Source organism: Ambystoma mexicanum, chromosome 3q (genome assembly GCF_040938575.1).
Source record: "Ambystoma mexicanum isolate Mex_15411 chromosome 3q, UKY_AmexF1_1, whole genome shotgun sequence".
In the NCBI taxonomy this organism is placed as follows: Eukaryota; Metazoa; Chordata; class Amphibia; order Caudata; family Ambystomatidae; genus Ambystoma; species Ambystoma mexicanum.
In genome coordinates, this window is record NC_090926.1 from 183,559,781 (window position 1) to 183,578,797 (window position 19,017).

Sequence of the window (19,017 nt, forward strand, 5' to 3'; positions counted from 1 at the left end):
AGGGGATCCCTTCCTAAATCAAAATTTAACATTTATGTAACAAGGACTGACTTAACTTTAATGGCTGGGGCAGTGAACTTTTTTTTATTAATTCGGTGCGCCTTTACCGCAGGCTATTTGCACAGCCCCGGTAGAGGCACGCATGGGTGCTCATTTTACCAAAATGACCCCAGCTCATCACACTGAATCTGCTGGTTGCCTCCATAACCACCAGTCTGGCTTCAGAGCTGCCAGACACACAGAAACATATCTCCTGAACACCTGTGAAGACTTGCTCTCCAATCTAGACTATAATCTCCCTTCTGTCCTCATTCTCCTCGATCCATCGTCTGCTTTTGACACGGTCAACCTTGTCATCCTGCTCATAAGTCTCCACGACAAACTTGGTATTACTGATCAGGCCCTGGCCGACCTTTCTCACCGACCGACACCTTCAGGTCGAACTGGGGTCTTTCCGCTCTTCCATCTCTCTAATTGTGGTGTTCCCCAGGGGACTAACCTCTCTCCCCGGCTCTTCAACCACTACCTGGCACCTGTTGCATACTGCATCACTACTTTCTGCTCCAATTTTCAAAGTTATGCAGATGACTCGGCTCTCTTTCAGGCTCCCCTCAATCACCTCTGCTTCTCATACCAGACTGTATGCCAGCAATTAAGGAATGGTGTGCCGCCAATAATCTCTAAATGCCAGTAAGACAGATCCTCCTCATTGGGAAACACGCTACCTCCTTTACTCTGGCTGCCCACTCTGGGCCCTCTTCTTGCTCCTTCCTGTGAGGCTAAGAACCTTGGTGTTTCATCTTAAGACTCGACCCGGTCCTCGACCCGCTCCTTGTCTGCTCGCATCTCCGACGTCTCTAAGAAGTCAAACTATCAGCTGCACCTCCTCAGAGGTATTCCTTGTCTCGCTTTCCGCCAGAAGCTCACTGTCTCCAGAGATCTGGTCCTTTCTAAGCTGGACTATTGCAACAGCCCATTTCTAAATCGTCCTTACCCTTCGATCTGTACAACTTATCAATATAAGAGGACTGCGCGACTGGTCCTTGGCCTCAAGCCCAAGCACATCTCTCCAGCTATGCAATCTCTACTGGCTTCCCGTGGCTTCAAGGATCACCTTCAAGACCCTCTGCATCATCGACAATGCTTTCTGGGGCCTGGGACCGCTCTACCTCCAAACTTCCCTCCCAAAACATCTTCCTTCTCAAGCTCTCCAATCATTCACCTCCAACTCAGAGGGTCAGACACTTCTCCAAGCAGAGAGTTGGGGCAGATCTATCTCCTCAGCTGGGGCCTCCCTCTATAACAGCCTCCCTGCGCCTCAAACTTGAGAAGAACCACCTCTGGTTCCGGAAGCAACTCAAGACCTTCCTTTTCGTTTATGCTTTCCCTCTTCCGCTCCCCTGCTGATGCACTCGACTGCTCTGCGCACTGGTCACCCTCTGAACTCAGGCCCAGGCATGTTCAGTTGCGCTCATACTGCCTTTGGGCTACCCAGTAAGGGGTGTGTATCTGCAACCCTGCAGTCCCTTCTCTCTGCACTTAGAAGCCACCCGCAGGCTGCACTTGTGAGTTAACTGTACTCCCCCTGGCACTTCTCCCCTTCCCCTCATGCGCAATCTGAATGACAAGCCCTTGTAAAATCGTTATTTTGTCCTCCCTTGGTTTCCCCCTCGTTTGTTTAAATTTGTAAAGCGCCCATTGCCCTGAAGCATTGTGGCGCTGTTAAAAAAGCTTGCTTGGTTACATAGTTGAAAACAGGAAATGTTTGGTAGCGAGTTTGTGCTGTCACTTATTCCAAATGTGAATCAACCAACAATACAAATTGGATACTCCTGTTGGGGGACTTGTTTAATTGAAAACATATGGGTCTTATTTATTGCCCATTTAGCGACCAATTACACATGTAAGGGTTTTATGTGTTGCCCTTGTAAAAGTCCATTAAGAAGCCAACACGTGTTTCGACCCACTTGGGTCCTTTTCAAGACTGGGCCTATATAAGGAACAAATTACTTACCTGTAACTGTTCGCCAGCATGGATCTGGCATGGATTCACATGCTCATGAATATTCCCCGTCAGGCTGGGAATCCTCGGTAAAGAAAAAAAATCAGTATCAGTTTCGTTTCTGATCTGCCTTTCTTAGTAGTAACCAATCACTGATCTCTGGGTCATACTGCCCCCAGGCAATGACTTCCCTCTCCCTAAGCCCCGCCTCTGGCGGGCATCCTCAGATTTGGTAGCACGCCAAGTGGCAGTATGACCAAGTGAAGAGCCGCAGAGGGGTGGGGGGGGGAGGGGGGGTTTCGCATATGAATCCATGCCAGACCCATGCTGGAGAACAACCGTTACAGGTAAGCAACTTGTTCCTTCTCCAGCATGGGGTCTGGCATGGATTCACATGCTCATGAATGACAATGCATTACTTACCGTAAAGGCATTTCTGATGGTTGTATCTGCTTAGATTCACATGTTGTGCATAGGTCCGACATCCAGTGGTCACTGCAGAGTATTGCATTTTGTTTTTCGTAGTCTAAAAGGGGACGTCGACAAGGCGTGTCTGTAACACTATCCCTATAGTGACGTGCGTTGTACCCACAATCCCTCACGCGTCGAGGTCCCTCTGTTTGTATTTTTCTGCCTTCTAGGCGTGAGTGAGTACAGAAAAGAGAGAAATATAGTAGAGGATGTCTATGTTCCTTCCATCCGAGCGGGGAGGAAGGGCGGGCGCATGTGAATCTAAGCAGATACAAGCATCAGAAATGCCTTTACGGTAAGTAATGCATTGTCTTCTGATGTTTGTTAATCTGCTTAGAATCACATGCTGTGCATAGACTAGCGAGCAGTACCCGGAGTTGGCGGTGGGTTATGAGAAGGAACAGTAGAGAAAAGATGTCTTAATACTGCCTGTCCCACCTGGGAGTCAGATCTAGAGTGTGCATCTAGACAGTAGTGTTTTGTAAAGGTGTGCACAGAACTCCAGGTAGCTGCTTTGCAGATGGACTCAAGGGGAACATTTGCAATGAATGCTATGGAAGCCCCAGTGCCCCGAGTGGAATGTGCTCTTGGCTTGAAGGGTAGTTCTCTCTTAGCAAGAGTGTAACAGAGTGATGCATTGTACAATCCATCTAGCTATAGTGGACTTAGAGACTGCATCTCCTTCTCTTCCTGCTGCCACCGAGACAAAGAACTGATTAGTCTTTCTCAGTGATCTGGTTCTTTCCATGAGGAACATGACAGCTCTGCATACATCTAGTGTACGCAGACTTTTTTCTCCCAAGCTGGAAGGGTTTTGAAAGAACGTTGGTAGTTCTATAGATTGGTTAACATGAAATTTTTAGATGAATTTTGGTGCAAACCTTGGGTGTGTGCGAAGAACTACCTTATCCTTGTGAACTGATACGAAGGTGTCTAGTACAGAAAGAGCCTGTAGTTCACTTACTCTCCTAATGGAGGTGATAGCTATTAGGAAAGCAGTCTTAAGAGTGAGGTATTTAAGAGTTGCCTTGTGCATGGGTTCGAAAGGAATGCCCATGAGTCTAGAAAGTACCACGTTTAAGTCCCATCCGGGAGGTGGGTTAGCTATCGGGGGGTGTATTCTTTTTACCCCTTCCATAAAGGCCTTGATAACTGGTATCTTCCACCACGACACTTTAAGTTGGGAAGTGGTGTATGCAGAAAGTGCCGCTAGGTGGACTTTAATGGAATTAAACACTAGACCTGAATCCAATAAATGGGTCAAGTACAGAATAATGTTAGTGGCAGAGCAGTCAACCGGGTTGATGTTCTTACTTCTACACCAGATGACAAATCTTTTCCACTTGCTAGAATAGCAGTGGCGAGTATTAGGTTTTCTGGCTTCCCTGAGGATGTCCATACATCTGAGGGAGATGTAAATGTCCAAATTCTATGATCTCAGGATCCAGGCTGCTAAGTTCATGGTCTGAGGACATGGATGCAGTGCCCTGCCCTTGTCTTGTGACAGCATGTTGTACGGGCAGGGAAGTTTCATTGGGGGAGATAGGGACATCTCCATCAAGTGAGAGAACCATGGCTGCCGGGCCCACATTGGGGCTACTAGTATCATGGTAACCTGCTCTTGGTGCATCTTGTGCACCACTCTGTTGAGGAGGGGAGTCGGGGGAAAGGCGTAAACAAATTTCCCTGACCATTGAATCAACAGACCGTTCCCCTTGGACTGGTTCTGGGGGTACCTGGAGGCGTAACTTTGGCATTGTGAGTTCTCCAGGGTTGCGAACAGGTCTATTTCCGGGAAACCCCATTCCGTGAAGACGTCTAAGACGATGTTTTCGTGTAATTGCCATTTGTACTCTTTGGGTAGGGGGAAGTCTCTGCTGAGTTTGTCTGCTAGCATATTGAGTTCCCCTGGTACATGTTGTGATAGTAGGAACATGTGTTTGAGAGCCCACTTCCATATATTCTGGGACAGCTTGGACAGTCCTGGAGAGTGAGTGCCCCCCTGCTTGTTGATGTGCATGGCTGTGGTGCTGTCTGTGAGGACCATCACTGTCTTTCCTTGTAAGTGTTCCTGAAAGGCTTTCAGTGCTTTGAACACTGCTAATAGTTCCAGCAGGTTTATATGCTTGGATGCTAAGCTCGGAGTCCACACTCTGTGAGCAGTCTGATGGGATAGGTGAGCCCCCCATCCTGTAAGGGATGCGTCTGTTAGAGTGGCTTCCACTGCGGGTGTGGCAAAAGTTTTCCCTAATAACAGGTTTTCCTTTGTCCACCACCGTAGCGAGAGAACCAAGGCCTGCGATACTACCACCAGATCGTCCCATTGTCCGCTGGCCTAACACCACTGGCTGTAGAGCCACTCTTGCATTGGGCGCATGCGCAGGCGCGCGAGGTACCAAATAAATACATGACGCCATCATCCCTAGCAAGCGCATTGCTTTGCGTTCCGTCACCTCTCGACCTGCCACATATTGAGGGGATCTGAAACAGCATGTTTTGGACACTCTCGTTGGAGGGGAAGACGAGGCCGTCCTTTGTTCGAATTAGAGCCCCTAGGAATTGTTTGATTTGGCTGGGGTCTAAGCTGGACTTCTTTTCGATGGAGAAGCTCAGTTGGGACAAAAGGTCTACGGTCCTCTGGGTATTGGAGAAGCATGTTTCGTAAGAATCCCCTGTTATGAGCCAGTCGAGGTACGGGTAAACCGGGATGGATAATCTGCGCAGGTGGGCAGCTGCCACTGCCAGTACTTTCGTAAATAACCTTGGTGCAGATGCTATCCCGAAGGGTAGTACTCTGAACTGATAGGGTTTGTTCTCTATCTTGAACCTGAGGTATTTTCTGTGCGCTGGCAACATTAAAATATGAAAGTATGCATCTTTCATGTCTAGTGTTGTCATGTAATCCCCTTCTGATAACAGTGGGATTACTTCCTGCAAGGTCACCATACGAAACTTTTGGGGTTTGACAAACTTGTTCGCTGGGCGCAGATCTAATACAGGGCGCATGGTTAAATCCTTTTTGGGTACAAGGAAGTACACTGAATAAATACCTTCTGTTACCTGAGATAGGGGGACCGCCTCTATAGCTTCTTTTTTCAGTAGCTCTTCTACTTCTTGAAGAAGAATAGTGAGGTGTTCCGGTGTCATGCGCCGGTTCCGTGGGGGTCTGTATTTCGGGGAACCGTTGAATTCGATGCAGTATCCGTGGGCTACGGTGGATAATACCCAGCGGTCTGACGTTATTCCCTCCCATGCTGAAAGGAACGATGTTAGCCGGCCCCCGACCGGTGATGCATGGGAGGGGACCCGAATCTTTGGGTCATTTCTTGGTATTGGGCGTGGGGCCTTTTGGACTGGAGCCGCGCCCTCTTCCTTTGCCACGACGTTGGCCTCTTTGACTGAACTGGGTGCTTTGGTTAGAGGGCCAGTTGGTAGCAGAGTAAAATTGTTGTTGGCTTTGCTGCTGGCGTTGGCCACGAAAGGAGCGTCTATTGCCATACCTGCGTCTGTTAGGTGGCCTAGAAATTTGGTCAAGAGTCTTGATGGTATCAAACTCCTTCGCATGTTCTAGGGGCTCATCAACTGCTTTCCCAAACAGATGTGTTTGCTCTATGGGCTTATTTATTAGGGAAGCCTGGGTTTCTGGCTTAAATCCCGAATTGCGCAGCCAGACATGGCGTTTGAGAAGTATTCCCTGAACCAGGGAGCGGCCAGCTGTCTCTGCGGCATCTAAGGAGTTCTTTACGATGCCCTGGTTTACAAGAGTTCCCTCTGATATAGTGGCCAACAGGCGTGAGCGCAGGGGTTCTGGTGCGTCCTCGGCTTCGCTGCGCAGCTTGCTCCACTGCGCATCTGCGTAGCTAGCTAGTAGGGAATTATTATTCGCGGTCCTGGTTGAGAAGGCGGCGGATGTCGTGATTCTCTTCCCAAGTGCATAGAGCTTCTTGCCCTCTTCGTCAGGTGGTGCCTCACTAGTAGATAGTGGTACCCCCGCTCTCTTTCTTGTGTTAGTCACTACCAGAGAGTCCGGGATAGAATGTCCCCTGATGTACAAAGGGTCAGAAGATGAAGGGCTGAAGAGCTTTTCTATCCGAGGGTTGACCCCTCTGACTAAGGCCGGATTGGAAAGGGAAGGAGTTATTCTTCTCTTTATAGAAGCCAGGAGCGGAATGAACTGGCTGACCGGGGCTTTTTCTTTAATAACCTTTTCTACAAAGTCTATGTCCGGAAGGGTCTCCCCTGTGTCTATTTCAAAATGCGCTGCTGCCTTGCGCAATAGTGCATTAAGTGAAGGCTGGTCATCTATGGGGGAGGTGTTCCCAATAGGTGAGTCCTTGGGAGGAGAAGGATGAAAGACATCAGGGTCTGAGTGCACTGATGGGGATTGCCAAGGCTGCACTGATGGGGAGTGCCAGGGCTGTGAGGTAGCTGTATCTTCTTCAAAAGCTCCTGCGCTTGTGTAAGGGTCTTCCTCAAACCTTTCCTCCTCAAGTTCTTCCTCTCCACCTAAACACTCATCTTCTTGGAGGTATTGCTCCTCTTCAGTGAGGTCATATGCATCTGTAGAAGGGGTAAACAGCCTAGGAATCTTGACCCTAGGGTCATCCTGGGTCCATTCTCTCGGTCTTTTGGGTGTGGGTGGGTTTTGGCTACCCAAAAACCTCTCCATCTTTTCCATACAAGAATGGAGTCTTTCCAGGGTCTCATGGGGAACCCCTGAATAGTCTAGAGGGGGGAAATCAGTGTTTTCGGCTTCAAAACGCTCCCACAACATCGACGAAAGGTTTCCGTTGCCCTCAGAAAAGCCCTCCGGTAGTTCAGAAGTGCCTTTAGATGGATGGGGCAGTTCCTGGCTACTCTTGTGCTTTTTCGGCGTTTCTGTATCCTTGGGTGCGGTATTCGACGTCTGTTTCGTCGTCCGCTTGCGTTTGTCCTCGGAAACAATTCTCGCCAGACTCTCGACGACGAGTTAGTCAGTCGAGGGTTCTGGAGTCGGCGTTGCCTGCGTTGCATGTTGTTTCTCGACGGCCGCTCTATGGAGCGTTACGTCGGATGTTTTTGGGGTAGCGCCCGTATTAGATAAAAGCCCAATCGCTGGTCGCGGCTGCGTTTGCGGGTGGGGCTTGAGACCCTTGCGGTCTGAGGTCGACGCCGGAGTGCCCTGCGTCCCCTTCGGCGCTGGTGGATCCTTCGTCCTGGACGAAGAAGAGCCGTGGGTTGTGTGCTTAGGCCTATGGGGTCTGTGTGCGTCCTTGTCGCCGGGGTGTTCATCCCCATAAGCAGGGCGTGAGCCGAGCCCGCCGGGGACGGACATCGAGGAGCGCGAGCGCTCCTTCTGGGGGTTAATGACTTCCATAAGGGACGTTGAGTTATCACCCTCCTCGTCACTTTCTGTAACAGCGGCGGCAGGTGAGGAAACTGACTTCGACATTGCGTATTCCGCCCACCTCTTAACTTTCCGTTCTTTAAGAGTTCTTGGTTTCAAGAGCTTACAGGCCGCGCAGCTGTCCTCTTTATGATCGAGGGGCAAGCAACGATTACAGAGCTTGTGTTTGTCCTTCCAAGTGTATTTGCCCCTACAGCGTGGGCAAAACTGAAAAGGTGTCCTCTCCATAGCTGAGGCAATAAAAACTGGTGATAACAACCCCAAGGGAAAGATAGGGAGAAAGAAAGACATTCTCGACGAGAAGGTAAAAGTTCGAAACCCCCACTCTCCCTACTGTATGTTGGCCGGCGAGGCCTGGCCACGTGTTCGGCAGCGCCGAAGGATCTCCTCTGTCGAAAACTTGCTCGGCGGAGAAACAGCTTCACAGCTAACGTCGAGGGGAGGGATCTTTAATAAGTATATATTAAGGACCGAGGTCCGTAGTAATTGTTTAGCAATGTCTCTCTAGGAGCTCCGCGTAAGGCGACCATAAGCTGGGCGGAAAAAAACAATCTGAGGGACCTCGACGCGTGAGGGATTGTGGGTACAAAGCACGTCACTATAGGGATAGTGTTACAGACACGCCTTGTCGACGTCCCCTTTTCGACTACGAAAAACAAAATGCAATACTCCGCAGTGACCACTGGATGTCGGAACTATGCACAGCATGTGATTCTAAGCAGATTAACAAACATCAGAAATAAGAATACATAGCAGTATACACATGTACAACCACGGGAGGTGGCAAAGGCTCAACATTAAGCATTACATCCAAAACTCAACATTAAGCAATTCTTACCTCCTCACCAGGCTCACCTTAGGCGAACAGGTTGCGCAGCACTGCTTGGCCGACCCTGGACTCCTCCCTGGAGTCCCGATCGACGCAATAGAATGTTGTGAAGGTGTGCGTCGACCTCCACGTAGCAGCCCTGCAGATGTCCAGCAGGGGCACACCAGACAGGAACGCTGTGGTAGCAGCGATCGCTCTGGTCGAATGGGCCCTCGGACGGGCGGGCAGCGGTCAGTTTCCCAACCGGTGACAGTGCATGATCACAGACCCAAAGTTCACAAACAGTTGTGACGTCTTCCGAAAACTTTTCGTGAGGTCCACGTAGAACTTCAGCGCTGTAGTTACATCCAGCGAGTGCAAAGTCCTCTCAGCCGGCGTCGAAGGCAACGGGAAGAAAACTGGTAACACCAAGGGCTCGTTGAGGTGGCAGCTTGACTGGTGGGGACGTTGACAAGTCCAGAAGGTCCGGGAACCAGATCTGCCTCGGCCACGCCGGTGCGACGAGGATCATCCTGCACCTGGACCTCTTGAGCTGGTTGATGATGCGGAGCAGCAATGGCAACGGAGGGAACGCGTAGAGAAACAGGCCGTCCCAGGGGAACGAGAAAGCATCGCCCATGCTCCTCAGGTGTGGGAACCTGCTGGCGAACCTCTGGCACTTGGAGTTCGTCGCCGCCACGAACAGGTAGATCTGGGGTTTGCCCCATCGTTGGAAGAGCCGAACCACGATCCTGTCGCAGTTCCCACTCGTGGCACGAGCGCAGCTCCCTGCTGAGCGAGTCGGCGATGGTGTTTTTTATTCCTGGCAAGTGGAAGGGAACCAGAAACATCCCCTGGGCGACGGGCCAGTGCCACAGATCCTCGGCCTCCTTCAATAGGGCTGGGGATATGGTGCCCCCCCTGCTTCCGTATGTCGAACATCGTGGTGGTGTTGTCGGTGAAGATCTTCACCACTTTGTCCTTGAGGGACGGAAGGAACAACTTGAGCGCCCAGAACCCTGCTCGGAGCTCCAGAATGTTGATGTGGAGACACACCTCCTCCGGGAGCCAAAGGCCTCTTGCGTGGAGATCTCCGGTGTGGGCCCCCCCCAACCCTCCAGAGAGGCGTCCGTCGTCACCGTCTCCTGAAACGCTGGGGTTTGAAAGTCCGTGTCTGTAGTGAGGTGAGCCCGGGTGCCCCACCATAGGATCGCCCGATGGAACTCCTCGTCTAGAGGGATCCTGTCCTCGAAGCAGCCCGTCGCCTGAAACCAGCAGGCGTCGAGGAACCCCTGTAGTGGACGCATCCAAAGTCTGCAAAGGGGTACAAGGTAGATGCAGGAGGACATCATCCCGAGAAGGGACTTGATGGACCTCAAGCTGGCCACGTCCGTGGCCAACACGCCCCGCACCTTGCCCAGGATGGTCTTGGTCCTCTCTTCTGAAGGGGAGGCCAATTGCCCCGCTGTATCGAGCTTCGCTCCCAGAAACAGTGCTACTTGCGATGGAACCAGGTGGGATTTGGGGTAGTTGATGGCGAACCCCAGCTCTGTGAGTAACCGGACGGTCCTCGCCGTATGTTAGACGGCGAGTTCCCTTGTCCTTGCCCGGATTAGCCAGTCGTCCAGGTAGGGGTAGACGTGGATCCCCTGCAGGCGCAGCCGAGCCGCCATTGGTGCCAGGCACTTGGTGAAAACCCTAGGTGCCGACTTTAATCCGAACGGTAGGGCTCTGAATTGGTAGTGACGTCCCTGCACCACGAACCTGAGGAACTTCCTGTGCCTTTTTAGAATGGGGATGTGGAATTAAGCATCCTCCAGGTCCAACGACGAGGAAGTCGCCTTCCTCCAGCTGTCCCAGCACGTGCTGGAGGGTAACCATCCTGAATTTCTGCGCCTTGATGTATTTGTTTAACCGACGCAGGTCCAGGATGGGGCGCCAACCGCCTGTCTTCTTTCTGACGAGGAAGTACCTTGAGTACACTCCAGAGCCCCGGAGCCCCCTGGGAACAAGCTCGATGGCACGTTTGAGCATCACCTTCACCTCCAACAGCAGTTGAAGGACGCGATTCTCCTTCCTGGCCACGGGAGGAATGCGAGGGCACTTTGAATTCCAGCGAGCGCCCGTTGGCCAGGGTGTCCACGATCGGTGGAGATGGACTCCCACACGCTGACGAACTTAGTCAGCCGGCCTCCCACTGCGGTGCTTCGGTGGGGGCCCGACAACCCGGCCAGGTCAGTCTTGCTTGGAGGCGGCCTTGCCACCGGCAGGATCCCCCTTGCTTGCCGCGACGTCTGTAGGCCTCCTGGGAAGAGGAGCGGGCAGCCTGGCGGTAAGTGGAGGAGCCATCGCTGGATCCTTTGGAAGCACCCTGTCTGCCTCCGGAGCTCCGAAAGGGCCGTCGCTGTTGAAGCAGCCCAAGGGCCCAGGCAGTCTCCCAGTCGGTCTTGATGGCCTGTAGAGACTCGTCCACCGCCTTACCAAAAAGGTTGTTGCCGTCGAACGGCATGTCCAACACTCTGGTCTGGACGTCCAGGCAAAAGTGTCGCCTTGAGCCATTCTCTTCGTCGGAGGCAAACTCCGTTGCCCAGTTGGCGAAATCTGGTATCTGCAATGTCCGTTGACCCCACCTCGCCTTCCTGCAGAATTTCTAGGGCCTCTGCCCTTTTTGTCATCAGGTAGGAAGTCTAGCGGGGAGCCATCTTGAACCGGAGCTCCCTGTCGTACCGGGCCACGATCGCCAAGGCATTGGCCGCCTTGTCGACGAAATGACTCGTCCCATAGAGTCCAACTTCTTGCCCTCGCTGTCTGGCGGGGAAGTGGAAGCCGCCGCACCCGCTGCCTTCTTCTTAGCCACTGCCGAGACGACAGAGTCCGGCGTGGGCTGGGCCCTGAGGCACAAGGGGGCGGCATCGGGGACTCGGTACTTCTCGTACCTGTCCCTCTTGGCGGGTGACGTGGAAGGGTTCTTGAGGACAGCAAGCCCCTCGTCCCAGATGTCGTCGAGTAAAGGCACCGCGAGGACCGTCTTCTTGGCCTCTCGTCATTGGTACAGAAACCCCTCAGGGCAGCTCGGATGCCCTGGTTATCATGGCGTGGAAAGAGCCAATTTCGTCGGTGGCTGGAAACGCCCGACGGGAGAGGGTGAGGGGGTGGTGATGACGGGATGTCCACTGTCTCATCTCTGCCGTCATTGTCCATCCCTGTCGCTGTATACTCTCTAGGGTCCCGCGAGGGGGATGAGGGGTCCACCCGTCTCGCAGGCACAAAGGGTGGAGCAGGGTGGACTCTCCTCCGCTTGTTCGGAGGGCTTCCCGACGGGCCTGGTTCTGTGGTAATCTCATTCTTATCTCGGTACATAAGGATTGGACTGCCAACAAAATGGCCGCCGAGCTATCCTGGGGCTCAGGTAATGGCTGCGACGGACGGGATGGCCGCTCCACTGAGCCCTGTTCGTCGTCATCGTCGCTATCTTCGATCACATCAGCAGGGACCGCTCCCTGGGAACGAACCTTCTCGAACCTCTCGTTGAGGACTATGAACCTTTCGTTGAGGCCCTTCTCGGTTTCCACCAGCTCCTCAGAGGCTGATTCCGAGTCTAATGGCCACCGGCCCCCCCTCCCTCTTTTTCCGCCGGGGACTTCACGGGGGTCTAAACGATGGGCTGGAAAGAGGATTCCCTCCGCCGTGGCAGGGATACTCTGGGCCCAGAGGGCGTTTCCACTGGTGTAGTCTCAGCCGGCTTCGCCAGGGTCGCAGCAACCACTTCGGTAGAGGCCTTTGCCGGGTGGATCAAAGCCCTAACCACCTTAGGTGCGTGCTGGGCCTTCGCCGAGGGAGGGGTCAGCTCCTCACTCCCCCTTCGAGATAGACAGGGTACGCTCCAGCGGCCTACCCGGGTACTCCAACTTCCTCTTCCCCGAACCAGAGCGCTGGCTCGTGGTCGAACGTGCCGGGGAAGTAGCGCCCTGCTTGGCAGCCGAAGAGCCGGACCTTTTGGTGCCCCCGAACTCGCGGTGCTTGGCCTTCCGTTGGGCCCCTGTCGCCGGTGCGCCCTCACAGGACTTAGAAGCCCACTCAGACTACTTCTTCGCCTTCTCACCTGCTGTGCCCTTCTCCAGCCAGGTGGCGAGGTGGGAACGACTATCTTGTTTGGTCAGTTCCGAAAGGTTCTTGCAGAACGCACAGTCTTTCTCCACGTGAGTCTTGTCCTCATGAAGGCAGTAGAGACGTCGGGAATGCTCGTCCTCCTTGAAAACGTTCTGTAATCCGCATCCAGGGCAGCACCTAAACAGCTTGCATCTGGGCGTCAAGCTTTCTTTGTCCTGGGCCATGTCCGTTGAGGTAGGCCGCAGATCTTCCGCAATCCTCCATGAAGTGCAAATCCTCCATGAAGTGTAAACTCGACGAAAACTTCACACTTGAGGGGGGTAGAAGAATTCCGAAACGGGTCCCTGATGTCGGAAGTAGAAAGGGTGGAGCTGAGGCTCGATTAAACCGAAAAAATGAGAAATCTCCTGAAAAACCATGAAAACTCAGCCAAAAAACGATAGCTAAACACGAGGACTCCCAACACTTGAGCGTGCAGTAAAAATCTGAGGATGGCTGCCAGAGGCGGGGCTTAGGGAGAGGGCAGTAATTGGCTGGGGGAAGTATGACCCAGAGACCAGTGATTGGTTACTACTGAGAAAGAGATCAGAAACTAAACTGATACTGATTTTTTCTTTATCAAGGATTCCCAGCCTGACGACGGGGAATATTCATGAGCATGTGAATCCATGCCAGACCCCATGCTGGAGAAGACTTGTTGCATTTGCTTCGACCTGATCTGAAAGCTGCCAAACTCGTCAATGACTGATCCGAGAGAGGACCTGATAAGGCACCCTCTTCCCGTGCTCCGAGGGATCATCGAGCACCGCTAACCTTCGCCGAAGCTCCCTGGAAGTCAGACCCTCGAAAGGCTGCCGAGACGGGACCGCTGAGGAGAATGAAGCCAAGCACCCGGACTTCGCCGCTGTCTAAGTCTATTGCCATTGACCAGGGTTCGCAGGTTTGTGTAACCGCTGGAGGCCCGTCGAGGTTGTGTTGCCCAGCCGCGGGGACCACTTGGCGCCATGCCGCCAACGACCGGAGCCGCCCCTTTGCCTAAGAACATTTGAATCGAAGGACTCCCTTGTCCTCAACGTCGACCGCTTTGTCCCGCCGGAAAAAGTCGAGGATGACCAACGCGCTGAGGAGAATCCGCCAGTGGGTTTCACGCCACCTGAAGGCCACAAAGACTGACGACTCGATGTCCTTTGTTGGGCCACAGTTCTTCTGAAACTCTTTACGGTCCTGAACAATCCATCGCCGAGGTGCCCCGCACACCTCACCCTTGCAGGACGTTGCTGACGAGCACCGCCTGGATCGACGTCGTGGTCTGGGCACCCTTGAACTTCTCATCAACGCCAAGTTCACCATCTTCGACGACTCTCGACGGTCAGTGGCTCCTGCTTTAAAGGTAGTCACTCAAGAAGGATCCTTCGCGTCTTCGAAGAACTCTACTCCACCGGGTACATTGGGGGGTAAAACATAGGAGGAAATGAGACGATTGAACAATATATGGACTGGGCTTGCGCTATATATCTTTATCTTACAGGTTGCCCGGGTTGGGGGGGGGGGGGGGGGTTCTCCACACAGAACTGTCTATCGGTAGGGGCCAGTATTCTTACTGTTTCAACCATCTTGCGTTCCTTCCCATCTCTATTGCTGGTTTCCTTGTTATTGGTCTGTGTAACATTTTAACCGTACAGTTTATGCACTTTAATGAGATTTGATAACATTGGTGGTACCACTTTAGAATTGTATATATTTATCATTGTTGATTTCCGAGTACAAAGTGCGTTATTGTGATCATGTACATACCTTTGAATATTAATTATATAAAGACTTTTCAGTAATACAGTGTGTGGACATTCCTTTGTGGGGGTTCGGGGACTACACTGCACTTAAGAACCAGCCCGCATCACCTCCTGAGAAGCTAGGCCTTGATTGCTCGTCCATTGCTACCTTATAAAGCATCTTGGCTGGGTCCTCTGTGCCTCTCCTCTTCCATATACAGAGCGGATGTACAGGCACCCCCCCACCAGTATCTTTACAGGGGTGCGTAGACAAGTAGCAGGGGTCACCACTGGCTGGATGGTATTTTTTCGAAAGCTACCTATTCACTGCCAGGAGACTCTCCAGGGCAGTCCAAGCCGCCGCCCTTCTTTGTAAAGCCATATGAAATGGCAACACCGGGTAGGTGGGTGGACCTTGGTCCAAGATATCGGTCAGGTCATCCCGCAGAAAATCCACAGGTGGAGCAGGCCACCGCAAGTACTCAGTCACCCTCGACATGAGACGCCTGTACGAGGACTCTGCATGCGTACCAGGCTCAGGTCTGCCAAACTCAACCTCCGGCGAGGTGTCCAGACCACTGGCGTCATGCAAGGACTGAAATAGGTCTTCCATTTGGTTGTGACCAGACAACAGGCCATCAGGAACCTCAGGAGCCACAAACCCCTCCTCATCCGACCTTTGGTCCAGCCCCTAGACTACATTTCAGAGGTGGAATAAATCAAGCCTGGGGGTGGGGATGACCAGAGAAGGGCCCAAAGACGGGCCTCACTGACTTACTGAGGGGCCTTCCTTGAAGTTGCCACAACCCTCTGGGGCACCTCCGATAAATTCTCCTCAAAAGGCATCGAGGTAGCTGATTTGGTGTCGACCGAGGCGCCAACGACTTCCGGAACTTCCTCGGAGCTGCAGCCTCTAGAGAGTCCCTCGATGGACATCGCAGCAACGGCGTCTAAGCCTTCTTAGAAGGCCTCACAGGCTCCGATGGTCTCGACCGTGTCAAGGACCGGGACCTGGACCAGCTATAGCGATCAATCTTGTCAGATCGGCACCTCCACGGCTCCCGATCGCAGCGACCGCCCGAGCCTGAAGGCGTGTGAGCAGTGGCCCTATCTGGTTCCTTGCCGGCTTCTCTTGAAGGCGCGGACGGAACGGTGCTCTGCGATTCGAAAATCGCCATCATCTCCTGGCGGAATGCGTCCCATTCGCCCGGCGAAGAATGCTTGGTGGGACAAGCCACCCTCCGTTTGGCGGAGTCCTCTGACGAGGAAGGCGACTGGTGACGGCGCTTCCGAGAATGCCTAGAAGCAGCAGAGGAATTGCGGGACCCACTCCGAGACAGATACCCCCGGGACTTGCGCCAACACGTAGTGTCTCCCCTCGAGTCGTCGGTCGAAAGTCCAGCAGGTTCGGCTTAAAGGTTTTAGATACCCTACCTACCGTTAACCTTTTCCGCTCCTGCAAGGCCTTCGAAGTCAGGGACTGGCAGTCATTGCAATAGTCCGTGGCGTGGCTTTCGCCAAGGCACCAGAGGCAAACGTTGTGCGGGTCCGTGATAGACATTTTGGAAGCGCAGTCCCGACACTTTTTGAAGCCCGACTTCAGGGTAGAAGAAGACAGACATTTTCTCAAACGAAGTAGCAGAACCGAGTGCGCCGAGATTCAAAAGCGAACACGTTCACCGAACAAAACACAATTGAGGCTACGGGCGTCGTGCGTCCTGGATACAACATCCATTGACGTAGACAGAGGCCCTCAAGGGACAGGGTATCAACGTCATAGACCCAGGACGCCTACGCCGAAAAAGTTTTCTGAAGCAGCACAGCTGTGGCAATTACTGTCAAAGATGTGGATTACGTCGGAGGACACAATACCCTCAAACTGAACTTTTGGCATTTCAAATATGTGGCCGTAGATCCAAAATGGGACGGCATTTTCCGTTTGGTTATTTGATGACAAAAAAACAGGAGTAGGTTCCTGTCCCTCTGTCCAACGCCGGGACCTTCTCTATCACCCCCTTCTGCAACATTAGACACCTCCTGCCGCAAGAACTGTAAATGCGGCTGCAACACCTTCACTTGTGGAATAGGGAGGCGGATGAGTGGCCGTATTGGACTGCAGCCAGCACCCATTGGTCCGTTGTAATGAAACGCCACTTGTTGACAGGTTGCGCCACTCTCCCTCCAAGTTGACTGCCCATATGGCAGTCAATGTGCAGAGGAGGCTGAATCACGCTTTTGCCGAGTTTGATAGTCCTTGTTCCACTGAGCGGACTGGAAAGATCGCCGGAAACCCTGGGTGGAATAGCCAGAGCAATCTGAGCTTTTGTCGCAAGATCCTGCAAACCTGCCGTTGCCCAAAGCTCCCTGAAATGGGCAAAAAGAGTGCCTACCCTTCAGAGTCGCCAAGGACCTTGCCGTATCAGAGTCCTCCTTCATATTCTCCAGTGCCTTGTCAATCTTCTCCCCAAATAGCTGCTCTCCCTCGCAAGGCATGTCTACCACCTTGTGCTGAACCTCAGGCCAAAAATCAGTACCGCGCAGCCAGGCCTGCTGCCAGACGACGACTCAATTGTTAATCTGTTTGAAACCGGATTCTGCCAGGTCCATGGCAATATTAATGCTATGATTGGAGGCTTCCTGCCCCTCTCGAACCAGAAGCATTGCCGCCTTCCTTTGTTGCTCAGGCAGATGGTCCAGTAGCGGAGCCAATCTGTGCCACATTTGTCATCGCGCCATGACCGCCGAGTTGGCTGCCTTGACCGCCATAGCCTCCACAGTAAGCACTTTCTTGCCAAAAGCATCCAGCTTACAGCCCTCATTGTTCAGGGTAGTCGCACACTTGTGCTGGCTACGCGCCTTCCTAATGGCCGTCACAGACTCCGGAGTGGGTTGCGACGTGAGGCACTTGGGTGTTGATTCAGCGCATTGAACTTTTTCTCTAAGCGGCTCTTGACTGCAGGTTCAGTCAACCGATGTCACATTGAGCACAGTCTTTCCTACCACACGTGGTCCAAGCTGGGGATAGAGGAGACTGCCTTCTGCCTCTTTCCCATATGGTGAAACAAAAAAAAAACAGTCTTTCCTCTCCTCCTCCAGAGTGAGGCCAAACTCATGGCAAGCCTTTGCCATCATGGCATGAAAAGCACCCATATCATCTGGCGGGGAACGCTGTGCCGGGCTACTCGGGAATGCACCTCAGGGTCCGTACCCCAGGTATCAGCGCGCCTGGGAGACGAGACCGTTGACCGTATTATGTGGAATACCATCTGGCTCAGACTCCACCAGTTCCTTTTCTTCCTGATCCCTACTAGGAGGGGTGAACCCTCTCGGCGAGGGTACAGACGGCCAACCCAGGGAAAGACTTAAACAGGTGATCCTGGCGAGGGGCTCCTAAAACATCCTTCTGCCAGGGAGCAACCGGCAAATCTTGCCCCACGGGACCTACCGGACTTGAGGTTCTGGGTGTCAGGCATCCAAATGTCCCAAGAGTAACTGCAGCATATTCAGCACCTGCATGGAGAGCAAGGAGTGAGGAGTGACCAATGGATACTGAGGCAGGACAGCCCCCAGGCTTCCCGACGTGGATGCAACCACCAGCTGTAGGCCCAACACCATAGGATTGAGGACTAGAGTCAAAGTCATAGGGTGAGGGGTCTTGCTGAAGAATCGCCATCGGGAGTAAAGGTGCAAAGTCAGTCCCAGACTGCCACAGCACTTCCCCCGAAGGCAACCGACCACCATTGGTCACCAGCGGAGCCCAGGAATTCAGTAACTCCACAGCTGCCAAAGCAGTCGTTGACGAGGCAGTCGACGTTGCAGCTGTCAGCAAGGTCGCCGACAGGGCCATCAGCATGGTCGACAAAGGGATGGAAGGTAGCAAAACATCTGTTGACGAGGGTCCCTCGTCGGAACCAACAACCCAGCTGGTGGCCTGGCTTTCGCCGGCAAAGCGGAACGCTTAGAGGCAGAGCTGGAGTGAGGTTTAGAAGTCCTGAAGATGAATTCCGCCGGTCCTTCGAAGACTATTTCTTCGTCGAAAAGGACGAATGTGACCTCAAACTTATCCTTGTGCGAATACGAGGGCTTGCACAATAGTTCTGCCGGTTTCGCCGGCCACTTGCATCTTTGGACCTCAGCCCTTGGTGCAGGCATGCCCTGAAAGGGGCCCTGTGACCCCTTTCGCACCAGCCATGCCACAGACGACTCATCGCCTTTTCCCAAATCTGATGCTGGGCCTGTCCCTGTCCGCTGGTTCTTAGGTGTTCGCTCCGCCGACCATGCCCTCTGGTACGAAGCTGACCTCTTTGCCGAAGGAGTAGAGGACTTGCCCAGCGGGCCGAGTCTACTTCGGATTCCAGATAGGACCCCTCGTTCAACCAGCAAATCAACCGCCAGTTACGGTCTTTGAGCGTCCTCTGGGAGAACCCCTGGCAAATCTCAGTTCCACAGAGTGATTGGGGTACAGGAAGTA

The 19,017-nt window shown here is 53.0% G+C and overlaps 1 protein-coding gene across 1 annotated transcript in view; it reads right to left on the reverse strand.

Moving 5' to 3' along the window:
* The window catches only part of LARP4 (La ribonucleoprotein 4), a 615,863-nt gene that overhangs the window by 282,076 nt on the left and 314,770 nt on the right, over nucleotides 1-19,017 (reverse strand). The gene's annotated exons all lie outside the window — the stretch shown is intronic.